The sequence below is a fragment of the Vidua chalybeata genome, chromosome 10 (assembly GCF_026979565.1).
Source record: "Vidua chalybeata isolate OUT-0048 chromosome 10, bVidCha1 merged haplotype, whole genome shotgun sequence".
Classification (NCBI taxonomy): domain Eukaryota; kingdom Metazoa; phylum Chordata; class Aves; order Passeriformes; family Viduidae; genus Vidua; species Vidua chalybeata.
This window is the reverse complement of record NC_071539.1, coordinates 4,119,560-4,126,024: the sequence shown is the minus strand read 5'-3', so window position 1 is coordinate 4,126,024 and position 6,465 is coordinate 4,119,560.

Genomic DNA, 6,465 nt, shown 5'->3' with positions numbered 1-6,465 from the left:
TATTACTGTATTTGGTATTATCTGAATTGTACAGTTGGGCGCTTCACTTCTCTCCGTGGGGGACAAAACAAGGGAGGAAGGATGAAAACGGACTGAAGTGAAGTGGTGAGGGGGGTTTGGTCCCAGGACTGCGGCTGCCTCCAGATGTGCCCTTCCGAGCAGCACGGTGGGAAGGATCCCGCTGCCCTTTGGAGGCTGAGGGTGGGAAATGCTGAGCAGCGCTCTCCTGCTCTCCCCTGCCCGGGCCATCCAGCTCTATTGTTTCCGGAGAGCCCGGCCATAAAACTGTCCTCTAGCTCGCAAACTCCCAGCACCAGCAACACTGACCAAATCACCGTGCTTAAACTTTTTCCTCGCCGGTTCTGAGCCTCCTAAAGAGCAGAATTCCATCACTTCTTTCATCACTCTAATATTCCTTTAAACAACTGTATCATGGGATCTATTGTACTTAGCTGTAGTATGTCTACCGTACAGCCCATGTTTTTCATCACAGGAAGCAGCTTGAACTGCTTATAACACATGGAGTAGATATTTGTCTTGTTTTAGAATAGCTTTATATCGTTCAGCTGGCTTTACAGCCTCTTCTGTGTCTAAAGATAAGTCCGTTTAAGGATAATCCTGAAGTTTTTATCTTCTGCATCTCCAGCCCACACTTTCGTTACCATTCCATGTTGCTCTGCTTCAGGCAGCTTTGAACAGCCTTAGCTTGACAATTAAGGGAGTGAGCTGGCAAAACTGCTAATTTCTCCCCCTTTCCTTTCACTCTTATCTCGTATTCTCTAAGGTACACGTCTTTATCTCCGTGTTTCCAAGAAGGTGTTCAATTAATAACTCAGACAAGTCAGAGCTGATAGGATCTTTTCATGTATTAATTTAACTCTTCCTTTCAAACGGAGTGCCAGAAAAATCACTGTTTTCATGTTTTCTCTATTTATTCTGGCTGGATTTTTAATTGAAGTTGCATGCTGTAGTCCTTTGATTCTGCTCCCAAGAAATTATCAGGGATTACAGTAATGGCCTTACAGGTAATGAGGGTTCTCACTGATGTCTTGAATAGTGGCTTTCTTCTCCATTAATGTTGATTTTAAATTGTTTTTATTTACAGCAAGAAGATAAACCCACGGACTTAGCCAGGCAGGATATAGAAGTATTAGGTGGTTTGTGACTCAGTTTGTTGTGTTTGGGTTTTTCTCTGATAAGAACGCAGCTTAGCTGATGAGTAAAACAAAATTAATTTTCCGTGGACAATCACAGGACTTATCCAAAGGCAGAGGTTTATTGATGTGTATATGAGAATGATGTTTAAAATTCCCTGTTCTTTCATTACACATAAAGGACAATATGTTTAGTTTCCACCTGTGCTGGTCTTGCAGCAGGTTTAAACTTGCAATAAGAGCTAAGTTGATTTGATATTAGGAAAATAAATCCTTTTGGCTCTTATCTACAATTCAAATTGATCTTGTCCTGAGAAGGAACTCTTGTCCTGTGGGCTGTGAGATGCAGGAAAACCACAGTCCCTTTTGGCTAGAACTGGAGATGAGGATGCCCCACACCACAGAGCTTCAGGCTGTTTAGTGAACACAAAATGAATGAATTTCCCTGAGAAAACAGGCAGCCATCTCACTAAAACATGATGTTCTATACTGAAAAAATTCTTTAAAATGCCTCTCAGGGAGCCTTTTTTTTTCTTTCCCCCCCCCCCTTTTTTTTTCTGTTGTAATTGAAGATAATGATTCTTTATTGGTGTTTTTAATATCAAAATATTATTTACAAAGTATTTTATAGCTTTCTACTCCTATGACAAGTCCATTTTCTAATTGCTTTCAGATAAAGTAGTCACCATGAATTTGAAACTAGAGATGGCAAATTCTGAAAAAAGACAGTAGACTCTCCTGATTTTCCTTGTGAATTCACAGGAACCTTTCAGTGAACATTTCCCAGAAATAAATGTATAGAATCTGTAAGTAGTGTTAGGCAGTACAAAAATTGTTATGCAATACAGAAAAAAAATTACACATTAATAAGCTTTTTGATATCATTCATTTTCCTACCAAGTTGATTTTTCATTCTCCAATCACGAGGACTTTCCATAAGGATTTTTTTCCTCAGAGATGACATTTTTTAATGTGGCAAACTTACAACACCAGGACAAAAAGGTGGTTTACATCCAGTGAGGATCATAAATACAAATTGCTGACTCTGTGATTAATACAGTGGTTTAGTTGTCTGTCTATTTCATGGAAATTTTGTGAGCAGAAAGTTCAAACTGAAAAGGCTCAGGGATATAGCAGTTCTGGAATATTTCCAGCATTTTGCTTCTATTTCCAGGTTTATCTTGGTGTTACCACCAAAGCAGGTGACACATGAAGCCACAGGTGACTTACTGGCTTGGCAATGTTACACTTCAAAATTCAGCTTAGTCTTGTAATAAAGCCTGTTCACATCATGTTTTAAGTGTGTTTCTCAGCTGCAAGTTCTGGCCAACTGTTTCAGATAGTTCAGGATTTTTCAGCTAAAAGAAAAAAAATAGGCAAGAAGGAACAATATTTAAAAAGGTGGAAGTCTACTTTATCAAAGCCAAACCCTGCGACATTTTATTTCCCTTAAAAAAAATATAGTGAGGGCTTTGAGTATTTTCCATCTTGAAGTCTGTGCAAGGTAAATTGTGTGTTTTAAATGAGCTCTTTCTAACAATTAAGAGATAAGTACATCATTGGCTGAAGATTTGGGAACCAAATGTGAAAGGCAAAGGAGATTTCATTGAGAGCTCTTGGTGGAAAGGCAGATCATGGGCTGGCCCCGGGCTGCTGCTTGACAAGAGGGATGTGTACTGACAGTGCTCCTTAAAGGAATGCTTCAAGGACAAAATGAGAACATTTCCATAGGGTGCAGCCATCCATCAGCAGAGGGATGTTCTTGTACACCAAGTACAACCCAGCAGAGCTTTCCAGTGACCTTAAAGCACTGGCCAGCACAGGAGCTGCTCCAGTAATTACAGATTACATTAAGTAGCCAGTAAAAGCCAACGGCCAACTACCAGGCAAACCTTTTATGCATTATTAAAATCATATCCTTCCCAGAAGATTCAAGCTAATAAAATTGAACTTGATAATGCAATCAGTAAAAAGCAGGTTTAAAAAAAAAAAATTCTCCTTTGTTGATAATGTCTCAAGAACTGCTATGTTTTATATAGTGTCTAATATACGTAAGTGTGGAAATAATCCCTCAGGTATATTAACAGTTTCAGTTGCACATGCCCTGAGACTGCCTTGAATTTTTTATAATTAGATTTTATTAAGGAATAATTGTTATATATCAAGTGTGGCTTGCACTTAGATTAAATATTAAAGGCTGCGGTTACATAATATTTCAGCAATTAAAATATAGAAAAAATTTAAAAGTATGAAATTGGAAGGATTTTTCTCACGTATCAAGAAGCTTGTTCACCTTCCTAAGCAACTGCCTGGGACAGTTTGCTACAGGCCCTGAAAAATCAGAAATATTAGAGGTTTAACATCAAAAAAGGAAGAGGGAAGAAACACTTTGTAGGTAAGGAGACCAATATTTCCTGCTAACATTTTTAATAAATCAGTTATGAGTGGGTATATTCTATGGACTCCTTAAAGGAGTCCAGGTGTGCCTGATTCTCAGACCAAAAGTTTCTGAAAACTTGACATTTTTTGACTGAATAAGAAATTTTCTTCTTGTTGGCCAAGACAGTATATTTTATTATATAATAGAACCAGAGTCACCTGTGTTTGAGAATTGACACTTCACAGCAGCTGCTTTTGTGAGGTTATTGGTCAGATTTTGATTTCATATGACTCTTAAAATGTTAAAACAAGCTATATACTATTCCCTTATATCTTATACAAAGTTTAAGAAAAAGGTTAATATTGAAGCATATTCTGTGATTGGATTAGTTTTCTGTTTCTGCGAGCCTAAAGGGTCTGAGACCCAGCTGTAAAACTGTCAGCAAATGAGTTGAGTGTGCACTGAACATCTAGGACACAGCTTGAAGCTGAATGTGGGCAGATTTTCTGTGTGATTAAAAATAAGTATGGCCAGGATAAATCAGTTTCATTATATATTTCATACACAGAGCACTGCAGTTGCAATAATCTCTCCCTTCAGTCATTAGCTGGCATGGTAGAACAAGATCCAGCCATGCCAAGTGAGGACCTGTGTGTTTACTGTTTCTTCAGGTCTCCCCAAATGATTAGAAATGTTTCAAATTTGTGAATTAGACCACAGCTATTACCTAAAGCAAGAAGTATTGCCTGGTCTGTTCCTGGGAAGGAAATACTGCTTCCAGCAGGAGTTAATTGTGAGTTTGTAATCCTTAATTTAGGCAGTTTGTTACTCCGGGTCTGGATATAGTCTTAGCTATGGCTTTTGAACAAAAAATTGCCCCCAAAAAGTCTATTTTTGCTTTTTAAAACCAGATTGCTTATTTCAAAATCAAAGTGTAGGTTCCTATTTTTGTAAAAAACCCCAAAGCAAACCCTCTCACCCCTGGCCTGAAAAAGTCTCAGGAAACTTGTCTGAAGCAGCAAATAGACCAAGGAGCAGCAGCACAGCTGCAAGTCAGCCCATGTGCAAGTCCAGTGCAGTCCTTGGAGCAGTGCCTGCTCAACCTGGGGCTCAATTTCTTCTCTATCTTCACCGTGTGACTAGAGATTCTGTTTCAGTTCTTCAGAGGTGCCCAAGAAAACTTTGTAATTGATGTTTTCCACTCATTTTCTTTCTCTGCTGGTTCTGTATTTTGGTAGAGTCGTGTTTCCCCAGCTTTCAGATGTGTGCTTGGACGCTGGAAAAACTCACTCTCATGCATAATGAAAGAGGAAAAGTTACAGAGGAGAAATTTCTTGGCTGGAGTCTCCATTCCTGCTCTGTATCTCGCTCTACAAGCTCCCACAGCAAGTGAGTGGTAGAGCCAAGAATAGAACACCACTTCTCTGACACCCAGTCCCGTGCCTTAACCCCTGGCTCCCGTGAGAAATTTTGTTTCGCTTTTCTGTGCACTGCAAAGATAAGATCATATTTTATTTTGGTGCCTAAATTGATCTCTAGGGTGAGTGAATAAAGTTGGGAAATAGCCAGAGAATAACACAATGTAAATAGTGAAACGTAAGGAAGTTATATATATAACACTACAGCTTCTCAGACTGCTGTGTGTCTAGATAGAATTAATTAAAAAACTGTATGAAGCATTTGAGTTCTTTCGGGGTTGTTTTGAGCACACAAGGACTTCTTCAGTGAGAAAACAGGATTTATTTTGCTCAGCTGGGTTTTGTTTGAGAGCAGCCAGTGGAGAAGTTCTTTGCTCTGTAACATAAAGTGCTTTTCCTCCCTGGTAACATTGCTTTGCTGGTATAACAGCAGGTGTTATGTGGCCTGTTTGGGGATAGCAAAGGAAATTTAGGAAAAAGATGGAGTTGATGCAGGTTGATTAGCTCGTCCTCCAGAAAGAATTTGAGTTCTGACAGATCAGGGAGCATCACTTTGCACTCAGTTTCAGGCAAAGTAAGAGCTTCTCTTCCCCAGCCTTTCCCAACATGTGAACAAGAGGCAAGTGCTAAGTCAGAGGTGAAACCTGGATCCCACCTCTCTTTTAAAAGAGCAAATATTTTGGAAAGATTTATTTCCAAAGTCTCTTCGTACATCATGAAGGGGTGTGTATGTGTATATGCAGGGAAGAGAGACTGCTGTAAAAGGATAGAAAAGAGGTCACTGTAGCTTTCTGCCCGTGTTCTTTAGCCATGTTTGTTGTTTTTCTACAGGCATTTACAATATAAACTGCTGAAATGCATTAGAAAATGGCCTTCCATTATTCCAGGTACCTGGAATTGTGGTTCACACACAAATTGCTGGGGACAAGATGAAGCGTGACCTTACAGCACCACTGGGACAGGGGCTTCCTTCTCCACTGATGGCAAAATAACACATTTCCTTGCTCACTGGCTAGAAATGATTGGGAATTCTTTGGCAGTGCTTTACACTTGGGAACTCTTATTTCTCACCACTGAAACATTTTGTGGGAACACACCAGTTTCAGCAAAACTTCTGTAATAAAATGTTTCTTTTCAGGGTAGGATTTAGAGGGGGGTAGGCTCTAACCCTGATCTGCTTCTCTGAGAAGAAGGATTTAACTCCCAAAGTCTTCACATTCCAAGAGAGTCCTAATTCTTGGTTATGATGATGTTAGAGTGCTTTTTTTTTTTTTCCCTGAGCTTCTGTAAAAACAAACAAAACCCCCAAACAACAAGCAAATCCCACTCCTAAGGTCATCTTGTTGTGATTGAGAGTGCTTCTGAAATTCTGAAAGGATTTCTGGGATGGGAAAAATTATTTTCCTTCTCTTTCAACTTTGCACCTCACCACTCTGTCATGAACTTTGCATGTGAGATTTTGCTCTTGATGAATGAGCTCTCAGCCATAAAGGCTGCTGTGAACTAGGCTTAA